At 38.8% G+C, this 15,965-nt stretch overlaps 1 protein-coding gene across 7 annotated transcripts in view; it reads right to left on the bottom strand.

Annotated features, from left to right (window-relative positions):
* ASH1L (ASH1 like histone lysine methyltransferase) overlaps positions 1 to 15,965 on the bottom strand; it is a 191,952-nt gene that overhangs the window by 128,858 nt on the left and 47,129 nt on the right. The gene's annotated exons all lie outside the window — the stretch shown is intronic.

Genomic DNA, 15,965 nt, shown 5'->3' with positions numbered 1-15,965 from the left:
TTTAAAAAGGTTTATTTAAAAACCTAACTAATGTTAAACACCATGTCACCATACAGGAGTTCCTCTGCTGCTGTATCAGAGGCTAGCAAAACGTTACCTGTGCTGACTCTCAACCACACACACTTATATATTACTCAACATTTAAAAATAACCTGATTTTTTTTGACATTGTTTGAAAATGGCAAATTAGCAATCTACTCTTACCTTACTTTAGACTGAACATTTGCATACAAACATCCTATTTTTAAAAAGATAAGTATTGTTAGTTACAATAACCAATGGCACTCTTTTAAAATAATAGTTCACTGGGGCGCCTGGGTGGCTCAGTCGGTTAGCTACCTGACTTTGGCTCAGGTCATGATCTCCCGGTTCGTGAGTTTAAGCCCTGCATGGGCCTCCCTGCTTTCAGCGCAGAGCCCGCTTTGGATCCTCTGTCTCACCCTCTCTTTGCTCCTCCCCCGCACGCATTCTCTCTCAAAAATAAATACACGTTAAAAAATATATATTTAAAAATAAAATAAAATAATTGTTCACTGCCTACCTCCTTCATTGATAGCAAAGATTTCAAACCAGTGCTGTACAACCCCTAACCTACTTCCACTCCTTTAACTCATTCTCAATTATAGTTTATTTTTATTTTTTCAATGTTTATTTATTTTTAAGAGAAAGAGCGCAAGTAGGGGAGGGGCAGAGAGAGAAGGAGACACAGAATCCGAACCAGGCTCCAGGCTCTGAGCCGTCAGCACAGAATCTGATGCAGGGCTTGAACCCATGAACCGAGCCCAAGTTGGATGCTTAACCGACTGAGCCACCCAGGTGCCCCTCAGTTATAGTTTTGAAAGAACAATCAAGTTCTCTCTTAATGTGAGAGGAATAAAAAAGACAGTAAAATACATTCACATTTTCTATACAATGCACTTTTACATAACATTTAGGGGGCATCTGGGTGGCTCGGTTGAGCATCTGACCCTTGATTTTGGTTCAGGTCATGATCATGAGTTCGAGCCCCACGTCAGGCTCTGTGCTGACAGTGAAGAACCTGCTTGGGATTCTCTCTCTCTCTCCTTCGCTGTCTGCCCCTTCTGTGCTCATGCTTTCTTCCTCTATCTCTCTCTCAAAATAAATAAATAACTTGAATAAAAAGATTTGTATCACATTTTGGAGTTGGAAGTAACTTTTAAGTCATTAACATAAATTGTTACCCAATTCATGAGTTCTCACCGTATACTTCACAAGTGAATTAATTACTTCACACAACAATCTGTTTTACTTTTGGATAACAATTAAAGAGTTCTTTTTTTTAGAAAAGCAAAGCTGGAGGCATCTTGATTCCGGACTTTAAGCTACTTTACAAAGCTGTAGTGATCAAGACAGTATGGTACTTGCACAAAAACAGACACATAGATCAACGGAACAGAAAAGAAAACCCAGAAATGGAACCACAACTATATAGTCAACTAATCTTCAACAAAGCAGGAAAGAATAACCAATGGAAAAAAAGACAGTCTCTTCAGCAAATGGTGTCGGAAAAAACTGGACAGCAACATGCAGAAGAATGAACCTGGACCACTTTCTTAGACCGCACACAAAAGGAAATTCAAAATGGATGAAAGACCTAACCACGAGACAGGAAACCATCAACATCCTAGAAGAACACAGGCAGCAACCTCTTTGAACTCCGCCGCAGCAACTTCTTACTAGACACGTCACTGGAGGCAAGGGAAACAAAGGCAAAAATGAACTATTGGGACCTCATCAAGATAAAAGCCTTCTGCACAGCAAAGGAAACAATCAACCAAACTAAAAGGCAGCCTACAGAATGGGAAAAGATATTTGCAAATGACATATGTGATAAAGGGTTAGTATCCGAAATCTAGAAGAACTTCTCAAACTCAACACCCAAAAAACAAATAACCCAATTAAGAAATGGGCAGAAGACATGAATAGACACTTTTCCAAAGAAGACAGCCAGATGGCTAACATGCATGAAAAGATGCTCCACATCACTCATCAGGGAAATACAAATCAAAACCACAAGGAGATACCACCTCGCACTTGTCAGAATGGCTAACATTAACAACTCAGGCAACAACAGATGTTGGGAGAGGATGCAGAGAAAAGGGAAACACTCATACACCGTTGATGGATGTACAAACTGGTGTGGCCACTCTGGAAAACAGTCTGCAGGCTCCTCAAAACATTAAAAATAGAACTACCCTACAACCCAGCAATTACACTACTAGGTATTTATCCAAAGGATACAAAAGTACAGATTTGAAGGGGTACGCATGCTCCCCAATGTTTATAGCAGCATTATGAACAACAGTCAAATTATGGAAAGAGTCCAATTGTCCAATGACTGATGAATGGATAAAGAGGTGGTATTTGTATGTATGTGTCTATATATTAAAATATATGCATATATAAACTTATAAATATATACATACAATGGAATATTACTCAGCCATCAAAAAGAATAAAAGACTAGAATCTTGGGGTGCCTGGGTGGCTCAGCCAGTTAAACGTCTGACTCGTGATCTTAGCTCAGGTCTCGATCTCAGGGCCATGACTAAGCTGTGTGTGTACTTAAAAAATAATAGTAACTGAATCTTGCCATTTGCAATGATGTGGATGGACTAGAGTGTATTATGTACGCTAAGCAAAGCAAGTCAGTCAAAGACAAATACCATATGATTTCTTTCATATGTAGAATTTAGGAAACAAAACAGATGAACATATGGGAAGGGGGAGAAAAACAGAGAGAAAGATAACAGACTCTTAATGATAGAAAACAAACTGAGGGTTACAGACTGAGGGAGGGGGGTGGGAGGATGGGATAGATGGGTGAGGGCACATTAAGAGGAACACTGGGTGTTGTATGTAAGTGATGAATCACTGAATTCTACTCCTGAAACCAATATTACACAATATGTTAATTAACTAGAATTTAAATAAAAATTTTGGGGAAAAGAAGTCTAAAGAAATAAAAAAGATTTATCTAAATCAAAAATATGAACTTCATTTGACACTGTCAGGGAAAACAAATAATTTTTCTCCCATGTTTCAACATAGATTTTCTTGAACAACTGAAGTATAATTGACGTAAAGAGTTCTTTTTAACCATGAAATAAAAATGAAAGACTTGAACAAATGGAAATACATACTGTGTTTGTGGATAGGAAGACATAAGATGACAATTTTCCCAAAACAAATTTATAAATTTAATGCTATCCCAATAAAAATACCACCAAAATTTCATTCAGGAGTAAGAAAAAATATAAAATTCTTTCGAAAAATTAGACAAGCAAGAATAACTAGCAAAATCTTAAAAAGAAGAAAAGCAAGGGTACAACTGTACCAAATGTTAAATTATTTTTTAAAGCTTCTATCGTTAAACAGTACAGAACTTACACACGAAAAGACCGAAGAACCAATGGAAGAGGGCGAACAACAAAAAACAAATTCAAGCATACCCAGACATGTACCGTATGTAAAATGGTGTAATTTCTATAGAAGGGAAATGGGTAATGACTAGAATACCATATGCATTTAACTACAGGAACCCCACCAGTAGGAGATCAAATCCCTACTGGATTAGATTTTTGCCAAGATACGCTGGCAAAAATATAACAGCTGCAGAAAACTATAAAATGTACCACTACTTTTTAAGAAGATTTTAAGTAATCTCTATATCCAACGTGGGGCTCAAACTCACAACTCTAAGGTCAACAGTTATACTTGACTGAGCCGGCCAGGCACCCCCTACCACCATTTTAATAGCAAAACTCTAAAATAATTATCTACAGGAGAGTGGCTGATTAAACCAAAGGAATGTGTATAAGAGAGTACTATGAAACGGCAAAAAAAAAAAAAAAAAAAGCCCCAAAAAACAAGACCCCAAAAAAGGAGAGACCAACCAACTGCTGTGTGATCCTCTTTAAGAATACAATGTTAAATGAAAAAAAGAATTAGAACAGTGGCTATAAATATACCACCTTACATATAAAGAGGAATATGAATATATACACGTATCTGATCACATTAAACATGGAAGGAAAAAACCGAAAGATTAATAAAAACGGTGACCTACAAGGGGAGGAAAGAGGTCTAGATGTCAGACTTTCCTGCATCTACTTATGGTTCTGACTTTGCAATTAAGTACTTTAAGTATTTAAGAAACAAAATTATATCATATAGAAAAATATTCCAAATCTCTAAATACTGAAAACAATGTAAACAAATATATCTATCAAATTAAGTACATAGCTACATGGAAGACGATTATTTTGAATTACTTTAAAACAGTCTTTGGACAATACATTTTAAAGACAAAATGATATCCACAAGAAATCTTAAATTCCATCCAGTGAGACTGATATTAGTGGTAATATTGGTATAATTACTTTGAACCTAGATAGATGGATAATTGATAGATACATAGATCAAATAAGTTACTATGTGAATGTCATTAGGAACCAAAATTTTTTTTTTTTTTAACGTTTATTTATTTTTGAGACAGAGAGAGACAGAGCATGAACAGGGAGGGTCAGAGAGAGGGAGACACAGAATCTGAAACAGGCTCCAGGCTCTGAGCTGTCAGCCCAGAGCCCGACACAGGGCTCGAACTCACGGACCGCGAGATCATGACCTGAGCCGAAGTCGGCCACCTAACCGACTGAGCCACCCAGGTGCCCCTAGGAACCAAACTTTTGTAAGAAAAAAAAGGAGACACAATATAAAACCAAAGAGATTAAAACCCCTATAATTTCAAGTTGAAATATTAGAAACGTACAAAGTCTTTAACACACACCCACACTTTCCCCCCTTATCTCTATCAAACTGCCTAAATACAATGAAAATCCAGTAGCAATGAACACCTCTAATACCCAGGACTGTGGTCTCTACCTATCACTTCCCAGTAAAAGGGGAGGAACCAGGGTTCCCTGAAGAACAGACTACATCCAAGTATTAGATAGGAAATGTAGCACAAGAGGATCCTAGTGATGGATGTAAATAGATCTCTTAACTTGTACTGGTCACTCTACTCTTTAATTTGAAATTTACCATAATGAAATGTGTTTATTAAAATAAGTTCTTCCTAAGGGGTGCCTGGGTGGCTCAGTCTGTTGAACATCTGACTTCGGCTCAGGTCATGATCTTGCGGTCCGTGGGTTTGAGCCCTGTGTCGGGCTCTGTGCTGACAGCTCGGAGCCTGGAGCCTGCTTTGGATCCTGGATCCCTCTCTCTGCCCCTCCTCCGCTCATGCTCTGTGTCTCTCTCCCTCAAAAATAAATCAACATTAAAAAAAAAAAATTAAAGTAAGTTCTTCCTAAGAGTGATGTAAAATCTGCCTTTCTGCAACTATCACTTACTGGTCTGAGTCTCACCTTCTCAAATCACATAGAATAAGTCTAATTGCTCTGCTTTCCTGCAGCTTTTCACCCATGTGATCTCAACCACACAGTCAACCTTCTGCCCCAAATGGTTTCACTTCTTTCTGGTCATTTTCTGACGGACGCGTTTCAGTTTCTCAACACTCCTCTTTACTTTATGGCAACTAAAGGAGAACACAATACCACCAATAGCTGATCACCTCAGAATTAAGGGAACTTAATTATCTCTTTTGGACTAGACTCTTACAATTTTGCCCTAGGGGAAAATGACTTTTTTTTGACAGTCTCCTGTACAATTTATAAATACTAAGCTTGTGATTAAACAAACCCCTCACATTTTCCTCCCATTTTACTAAGAAACAATAGGCTCATTCTGTACGTTCATAGTTACTTTTCAAAACTTAACAATTAAGAGGCTTTATTAAGTACTTTAAAATATATTTGTATCTGAAAACTACATTTCTTTTTTATTTTGTTTTATTTTTTATTTTTTAAAATTTACATCCAAATTAGTTAGCATATAGTGCAACAATGATTTCAGCAGTAGATTCCCTAGTGCCCCTTACCCATTTAGCCCATCCCCCCTCCCACCACCCCTCCAGCAACCCTCAGTTTGTTCTCCGTATTTACGAGTCTCTTCTGTTTCGTCCCCCTCCCTGTTTTTATATTATTTTTGTTTCCCTTCCCTTATGTTCACCTGTTTTGTCTCTTCAAGTCCTCATATAAGTCATATAATATTTATCTTTCTCTGACTAATTTCACTTAGCTAATTTCACTAATAATACCCTCCAGTTCCATCCACGTAGCTACAAATGGCAAGATTTCATTCTTTTTGATTGCCGAGTAATACTCCATTGTATATATACACCACATTTCCTTTATCCATTCATCTGTCGATGGACATTGGGCTCTTTCCATCCTTTGGCTATTGTGGATAGTGCTGCTATAAACATGGGGGTGCACGTGTCCCTTCAAAACAGCACACCTGTATCCCATGGATAAATACCCAGTAGTGCAAATGCTGGGTCGTGAAATAGAAGACAAAAGATATACACAGTAGTGCAAATGGTGGGTCGTGGGGCAGTTCTATTTTTAGTTTCTTGAGGAACCCCCATACTGTTTTCTAGAGTGGCTGCACCAGCTTGCATTCCCAGAAAACTACAACATTTCTAATGTTAAAACGTACCTGTAAAAATCCATCTTGTACAAACTGAGACTATGTACAATGAAGTGGATAAAGTTAACAACAGTGAACGGAAGGAGTGAGAACAAATGTTTATACTATATAATCCCATTCAGGAGGCCCCGGGGGGCTCAGTTGGTAAAGTGTCTGACTCTTGATTTCGGATCAGGTCACGATCTCACGGATTGGGAGTCTGAGCCCCACGTCAGGTTCTGCGCTGACAGCGTGGAGCCTGCTTGGGATTCTCTCTCTCCCTCTCTCTCTCTCTCTCTCTCTCTCTCTCTCTGTCCCTTCCCTGCTCATGCAACACTCTCTCTAAATACATACGTAAACTTAAAAAAAAAAAAAAAAAAAAAAAAAGGAAAACAGTCCCCCGTGGTATGAGGCAGCGTGGCATGGGCGGCAGTGAAAGTGAAGGAGCATGAGGAGGGTTTAACAGGTGCTGGCAGTGTTGTAGCTCTTAAACCGAACACTGGCCAGAGGGGGTACTGTGGACTGTGAAGATCCACTGAGCTGTCACACGAGTTTTGTGTGTTTATACTCCAATAAAAGTCATTTTAAAAATTCTGCCTAAAGCGGAGACATATACAGTTCCCATATCCTGCTAAAGGACTGTACTCAAATCTGGGTTTTTGTGTCTGTCAGAAATATTAACTAAAATCAGCCTAAAACACTATCCCACAGTAAACGGTCAATGATGAAATAGAAGACAAAAGATATACACAGATAATTTAGTTTTGGTTTCAAAGATCTCTTCTTCCAAATTCTGCCATTGGATAAAGGGAGTCAATGAGATTATATTAACAAGACAATGCAAAACTACCTATGGTACTGGTGGTAGTAGTCTCTTACATTCCTAAGAACCTTTTAAAATGACAATTAGTCGTAAGAAGGGTCATTTTTAACAGAGTATATTATATGTTGGGCAACAAAAAGGATATCTTATCAAAACGTCCCATTAGGCATATAATTTTTTTCAACACAAAAATAGCTTTACTCCAAATATAAAGTTAGGCTTATTTTAAAAAGTGACGAAAGTATTACCATCCATGGATAAACACGTTTACATTTCAGATCTTTCCATCACACGCACAAAAACACATGAACATCCTTGTATAAAAATGGTCCAAAAATGCTTTTTGTTTTGTACCTTGGTTAACTTAAATGCTGCAAGAAGACACCTTTCTGTGCAAACAAATCAGGAATTAGACTACTGATTCAACGGTTTCACAACAGTCTGCAGTTCATTAAATCAACCTACTTGCTGCTTTTAAAAGAACTTCTGGTTATTTATTATTATAAATAGTATATGATAAACATCCAATTACATAAATCTTTGCTATTGTCCAATTATTTCCCTCAGAGAATTGTTAGGTCTAAAGGTATAATATATAGAATAAATAGTTACACATGTTGACCAGCTATGCACCAAAGGGGGGAAAAAATTATTTCAAAGGGAAAAAAAAAGTTCATTACAAAAATCCAGAATGGGGGTGTCTGGGTGGCTCAGTCGGTTAAACATCTGACTTCAGCTCAGGTCATGATCTCGCGGTCCGTGAGTTCGAGCCCCGCATCGGGCTCTATGCTGACAGCTCAGAGCCTGGAGCCTGTTTCAGATTCTGTGTCTCCCTCTCTCTGACCCTCCCCCTCTCGTGCTCTCTCTCTCTCAAAAATAAACATAAAAAAACCCAAACACAGAATGTATAAAACAATACATTTCTACAACTCAAGATAATACTTTATGATGTGTGATATTCCATACTGTTAGGCAATGCTTCTTAGAGCAGAAACAACAATACCATCTGATAGCCTGATCCTGATAATTCTGAAATTAAACACTGCCAATTCGGGTGATTTGATTAGAGCAATCTTCAAAAATTTTACTATCTGCCATTTCCTGTTCTAGTAAGTTCATGGAGTTCTCATTTCAAATGCCATTATTTCTAGGATTACTTACTATTTAAGTTCATTTTCAAATCTACTTGTTATTGTCCTGTTTTTATCAAATGGCTTTTTGCCCACTTTACACATTTAAACCCCCTCCAGGGGGTCCCCACGCTTACAGTTCCTGGTTGTAAAGGCCACGTGTTCCTGTGCTAACTTCCCTGCTGTGGGCCTGGGCTCCCGCACCGGCTGTACTGTTTTCTGTCTATGGTTTACATGAAGCCATGTGAGTTTTCTGGTGAGACATCAATGTTCTAAATGTGAAGACAAGCCTTTTTACTCCCACTGTCAGTGCTTAAGATTTCACAATCTACAATTTTTTTTTTTTTTTTTTTTTTTTGCATTTCTATTTACATTTCATTTATTACCTGTTATTGGGAACTTCTGGTGACATGACTTTGCTGGCCGTGTGTACTTCTTCAGCACTGAAACAACTGTTAAAAGGTCCTGGTCCACATTATCTTTCTAAATTGTGGAGTTTATCATTATTGATTTAGAAGAGCCCTTAACATGTCAGAAATAAGTTCTTTTCTTCTGCCGTGTTACACTTATTTCCCTCAACTTATCAGTTGTCTTTCCACTTCCTATTAGATTTCTTAAAGAAGTTCTATGCATTCAAATACATAAGAAAACCTGTACTAAGTACGTCACATACTCTCTCATTTAATCCTGACTGTAGTAACTGCTGCAGTTACTATAATTGACTTCATTAAATAGAAAAAAGAGAACCGTGTAGATATTCCCTGCCCAGCATCACCTAACCAGTTAAGTGACTGAGCTATGATTTAAACCTAGTCTCATTTCACAGCCACAGCTCTTAGCCATTATGTTCAATAAAATAGTCTCTCTAGCTCTAATGCTGTTGTCACAGATTACTTGGAAAGGTCATGTCCTTCTGAAGACAACAATCTTCCCTTCATCTTCAGTGAATTTTTTTTCTTTTTGCTTTAAATTATTTACCTGTCTTGAATTTTGAAAATAACCTGTGAGTAGGTAAGCAGCCTTTACCTCAGAAGGTCTGTCTGTTTCGAGGATTTCCATTATGCACTTCATGTTAATTTACACTCGGGTCTTTCTTTAAGCTCTCCATTTTACTTCATTCACATTTACGCTTATTCCCGAGCCACTAATACAATGTACTGATATTCTAACTTTATAAAAACTTCTAATACTTGAAAAGACTCATTTTTCTTTTTTGTATTCCTGCAGAATTTCCTTGGGTTATTTTATAGTATTATGGAGATATAATCACATACCATAAAATTCCATCTTTTAGAGCACAAATCCAAGGGTTTTTAAGTTCATAGACTTGTATATCCCAAATCACTAATTTTAGGAGATTTTCATAAGGTTTCCTCATTATTTTTGCATATGTATACTTAGCGGTGGCCCTGAGATCCATTTGAAGTTTGAAAAAAACTCTAAATGTCTTTAAGTGTATGTGTATATGTGTGTGTGTGTGTGTGTATATGTGTGTGTGTGTATGAAAAAAGGTATCTCAACCCTAACATTAGCTCTACAATAAGAAAGCAATTTTATCTAGTGAAAGTTTTTAGTATTATATTTCATTCTGATGCATGAGCAGGGGAGAGGCAATAAAAAGAGAAGTCAAACAGTATTTCAGAGGGTGAAATATGCTATGCAGAAAATCAGAGCATGGAAGAGGAGGAAACTCTAGGGTTGGAAATGATTTATAACATTAAAATAGGGTGACAGTAAAGTCCCAATTGAGAAGATCACAATTCCCCAGAAACCCAAGGGCAGTTAAGGAGGGACTTACATACCTGAGAAAAGAATAATACCCCAAAGATGAAACAGCAAGAGCAAAGGCCCTGAGGCAGGAGGTGCAAGGGCAGACTTCTGTCAGTCCAAGAGAGGGAAGGGAACACCAATAGAAGGTTTTATGTAGAAGAGGTATGTGACCTAATTCTTCATTGGACAATATATATTGGGTGTATACTCAGTGTTGGAGATTTGTGAAAGAATAAAGACAAAAATCCCTGTTCTCACATAGCTTATTTTTTTTTTTTTTAATTTTTTCAACGTTTTTTATTTATTTTTGGGACAGAGAGACAGAGCATGAACGGGGGAGGGTCAGAGAGAGAGGGAGACACAGAATCGGAAACAGGCTCCAGGCTCCGAGCCATCAGCCCAGAGCCTGACGCGGGGCTCGAACTCACGGACCGCGAGATCGTGACCTGGCTGAAGTCGGACGCTTAACCGACTGCGCCACCCAGGCGCCCCATCACATAGCTTATTTTTTAATGGAAGAGGAAAACAATAAAGAAAAACACAGATTTTCAAAATATTATTTGCTAAAAGGTGGTGACCGTTCTGGGAAAAACTGAAGGCTACCAAGAGAGCCAGGAGTCTGCCAAAAACGGGGCTGTGACACTGGGTGAGGCCTCACCGGCAAAGACCTCAAGTGAGGAAGTGATGAAAGGGAACACCAAGAACACTGGTGTGGCAGGACCTGAGCAACTGAATGGGGACAGGAACACAACATGTGCAGCGGGGAAGATCAGGCAGACGTTTTAGGCTGTTACAAAGGCTTGAGCTTTTACTGCCCGAAAGGGGAAGCACTAGGAGGTTTTGAGGTGGAGGAAGGGCAGAAGGGTGACAAGATTTCATTTAAATCTTCCAACATGCCCTCCCTCTAGTTGCTTTCTTCCTCGTGCTTCATAAAGTGACCAGGGTCTTGTTAGCAACCCAGAGCAGTTATCCTGACAAGAGATAACAGCGACCATGGACCAGGGTAAAACAGTGTACGTGACGAGAAGATCAATCACAAAGACTGTGGTGGAAGATGGAAAATAAATGTCAGGAGATCAGTCTGGGACATGTTAGGACTGAAATGCCTTCTAAACACCCCAGTAGAGGAGTCCGAGCAGGAAGTTTCAAATCTGAACGGCGGCACATAGATATTTAAAGCCCTGAGACGGGCTGACATAACCAGGTGAGGCACGGCCACATTAACAGATGAAGAAGAACCAGCAAAGACGAAGGGGCCAGAAGGTAACAACAGGGGGAAAAAAAAAAACTTAGCGTGAGTGAACATGCGGTACCCCGGACGTGAGGCCCAAGGGCTGCCACCCCAGTGCTGCTGGTGGATCAAAGAGAAATGACAGCGTGCAGCCAGCTACTGGACGTGGCCCCACGGGGTCACTGGTAACCACGCAACAGCACTTTCTAGAAAGCGCGAGAGCAAAAACCTGACGGGAGCGGGTATAAAAGAGAATGGGCAGAGAAAAATGTGAAGTCAAGTAAAGAACAACAAGGGAACTGAGAAGTAGGCGGTCAGAGTTAGAAGATAAAGTGGAATCAAAGCAGCGTCGTGTTTCTTTTTCAAATGGGGATAACAATGGCATCTTTATTCTCAAAGGAAAAACAGCAGTGGGAGAGATGAAAACCCTCATGACGTTTAAAATATATGTATGTCTATGGATGTGTAAAATCTCCTAGAGAGCCACCTAGCTCCCATGGAATTTGCTGAATCATTTTGTCCTTCATTCTGTGACATGAAATGCTACACTTCTCATGAACTGAATTCTTTTGTTTTTCTTTTGGAGAGACACAGGGTGTAAGTGGGAGAGGGGCAGAGAAAATCTTAAACAGCCTCCACGTCCACCCAGGGCCTGATGCGGGGCTAGATCCCACAAGCCTGGGACCATGACCTGAGCTGAAATCCAGTCGGACACCTAACCGACTGAGTCACCCAGGCGCGTCTGTTGTTGTATGCTCCATTCTGGGTCACTGATTTTCTGTCTGTCCATGCACCACTACCACAACGTGCTGGGCATTTCAACCTGGTTTCACGTCCTGGTAAGACAGATTCCTACATGTTACTGCTCTTTTCAGCCATGTCACTGCTGCTTATTTTTCCATATAAACCTTGTAAAGCAACTTATCTAGTGCCAAAAAACCTGTGTCATTTTAATTTTCATTGTTAAATTTGCCAATACCCCAAAGAAGTGAAGTGAGGGACTCGTGCTGATATCTGCGCACTGATGTCCCCAGCAGCGTTATTCACAAATAGCCAGCAGGAAGATGCACATCCGTCCACGTCCCCCGGCAGGTGAAGGACAGGTAAAATGTGGCATACGCACACAACTACTTATTACTCAGACTTAAAACAGAAGGAGAGTTTGACATATGCCATACAACATGGATGAACCTCGAGGACATTAAACTAAAAGGAAGCAAGCCAACCACAAAAAGACCAATACTCTAGGACTCTACTGACAGGAAGTACCTGGAGTAGTCAAATTTAGAGAGACACACAACAGAATGGCAGCTGCCACGGGCTGCAGAGGAAGGTAGTCACTGTTCAGTGGGGTACAGAATTTCAGTGGCGGGAAGACTGAAAACATTCTGGAGGTGGATGGTGATGATGGTTTCACAACAATGTGAATATAGTTGGTGCCCACAGAACTGTATATGCAAAACTGGTTTAAAAGGCAAATTTGGGGGCACCTGGGCAGCTCAGTCGGTTGAGCATCCGACTCTTCAGGTCAGCTCAGGTCACATGATCTCAGGCTCCTGGGATCTAGCCCCGTGTCGGGTTCCGTGCTGAGGGTGGAACCTGCTTGAGATTCTCGCTCTCCCTCTTTCTCTGCGCCGCCCCCCACCCCCACCCTGCTTACACTCTCTGTCTCTCAAAAAAATTCTGTCCAATTTGAGGGCATTATGAATATTATTATTTTGGTTCCGAATTTTGACGTTTGAGAACACCCTGAATTTTATCCTCCAGAGGTAACTTGATCCTTTGATCTGGATCGCAAAGAGATTCTTAGCTTTACTGGTAAAATCTAAGACTGTAACTGTGGTTTCCATGATAAACACTCAGGCAACGATATTAAATGAGACCTAACAAGTCCTTTCAGTCTATTTATTGAATAGACTTTGTATTTCTTTGTATTATGCCTTTAACAGTAAATCTAAATAAAAATTTCTGCCTTCCTCTTTGAAGATATCAATTATGCTATCTTATATATCTTCTCCCTGTTACCATATATATCACACATTGCCTAACCTTTTGAACTTTGTTCATTTCCACTTTGTTCCTTCTTTCCCACTGTTTTCGCACGCGCTTCTTCTAATGCCACTTCTCTATAACTGACTGTTGGCCTTCCACTTATCTCCTACTGTGATAGCTCATCTGTCTACTGTGCTCCTGAAATTGCTGCAGCATCCTTCATCCTTTTTACAAAGGCAATTGTTTTAATTTTTTGTAACTCCCAGCAAAATAGTTGGAAACAGTACCCTTGTTCTGCGTGCAATCCATTCTGCTAAACTTGTGAGGTGGAGAAGCTCTCTTCAGAACTGACGGTTATTTTCTCTCAGCATTTGAAGATAACATTCTTTTATTCCCTAACCTCAGAATGTGTCCATCATAAATAATTCTGGAATATTACCCTTCAAATATTAAATCTCCCTAATTATTCTTCAGGACTCCAACTAGAACATATTGGACTTACTACCATCCTTCATCATCTTGTATTATTCCTACCACATTTGACATCTCTGGCCCTGCTACATTCCAGGTGATTTTCTCAACACTATTTTCCAGTTCACTATTCTCTCCACGGCTGCATCTATAATGAATGCTTACGCTATTACTCACTGAGCCTTTGAAAGTAAATGGGTGCTGGGGTGCCTGGGTGGCTCAATGGGTTAAGTGTCCGACTTGGGCTCAGGTCGTGATCTCACAGTTCGTAAGTGTGAGCCCCACATCTGAGCTGTCAGCACAGAGCCTGGAACCTGCTTCGGATTCTGTGTCTCCCTCCCTCCCTCCCTCCCTCCCTCTCCCTCTCCCTCTCTCTCTCTCTCTGCTCCTCCCTGCTCACATGCTATCTCTCTCTCAAAAATAAACAAAGATTAAAAAATAAATAAATAAATAATAAATAAAAGTAAATGGGTGAATTTTTTTCACCTCAAAAATACACTGTTCATATCCAGAAAATATATTCCATTGGCTTCTTTTGAAACTCTGCCTGGTTATTTTCTTAAAGGTTTATCCTTTTCTCTAATTACTTTTTTAAGACACTAATCATTTCAAATACTTGATATTCCTTTTTTACTTTTTAATGGAAGATTCACAACATCCAACATGGGGCTCAAACTCACAACCCCAAGATCAAGAGTCACAGGCTCTACTGACTGAGCTAGCCAGGTGCCGCAAACGCTTTACATTCTGACTTCAACAACTGTATTATTTGAAGTTCCTGCAGAACTTAATCCTGTTTTTAGCTGTGTTTGCTTACTCCTTCTGTTGATGATTTTTTTTTTTTTTTTTTAATGTTTGCTTCTGAAACCTTCTTAACAGGTGCTGCATTGAGGGTATAGACCCTGAAGAATCCTAGTTCCGACTTCCAACCTTAGTGGGTTTAGAATAAAATGCAAATCAATTTGAAATTCTTCCCACATTCTTCTGGGAGAAAGGTAACAACAATATCTATAGAGAGGAAAACAATGAGGTAATAGCTTAAAAAAAAATAACAACAGAAAAGCCAGTATCTCAAAATAAACATGAGCGAACATATAAACAGACAATTCAAAGCAGAGAATTAAACAGCAGAACAAGAAAAAAAGCTGAAATTCACTAGTAAGGGAAGAAATACATGCTCAAAAATAGGGCTTCTGTATTTTGCCATTATAACGAGTGACTGCCAAGAAGTGAAGGAGAATAAAGAAATGAGGCCTCGAGAAACATATCCACAGAATTTAATGAGAGGGCAAGCTACAAAGAGGAAGACAAGAAAAGAATAAAAATTATACAAATATTTTAAAATATCTCCTTCTAAAAGATATTATGAATTTATGAAGGCAAATTTTTACCAAGTTTGGCTTCAGTCTCAAGTAAGTCAAACAACTAAATGCTTACTTTCACGTTATTTCCAGTATCATAAAACTTATGAGTAATCAACATAGTGGATTACTACCCATTATAGTCAGTCTAACATTGTCAGTAATACAAATAAGGCATGACACTTGGATTTGTGGTATTATTTGAATATTCACTTTCAAATAAAGGCAAAAATTTTTACCTGAAACAGGAAGAATTTCCTTTTGGGCATCATGTGTTAACATTTAATAAGTTAAGGTACATGTATTAATGCAAAACTGAAATCCTGAAATACTTATTATCACAAGAACTGTTAATTTCATGTTCTAAAACAAGAACTATCAAATAGTTAAATAAACAATGAAACAGACAATATAAATATTAAGAGTATGTTATCTAAATTAGTATGAACATTATTTTAAAATTAAGTAAATAAACGCTAATAGAATTTAAATAATCATGTAAGACAGAATAACAGGCTTGCATTTCTACCGTAATTCTCACCTTCCTGGAATTTTAATACACTAAACAAAATAACATTAAATGTATTAACTTTTTTTTTTTTTTTTTTTTTTTTTTTTTAGAGAGAGTGAGTGCAAAC

Source organism: Panthera leo, chromosome F3 (assembly GCF_018350215.1).
Source record: "Panthera leo isolate Ple1 chromosome F3, P.leo_Ple1_pat1.1, whole genome shotgun sequence".
NCBI lineage: Eukaryota > Metazoa > Chordata > Mammalia > Carnivora > Felidae > Panthera > Panthera leo.
Note: the sequence above shows the minus strand (reverse complement) of the source record. Positions and strands in the feature narration are given on the sequence as shown.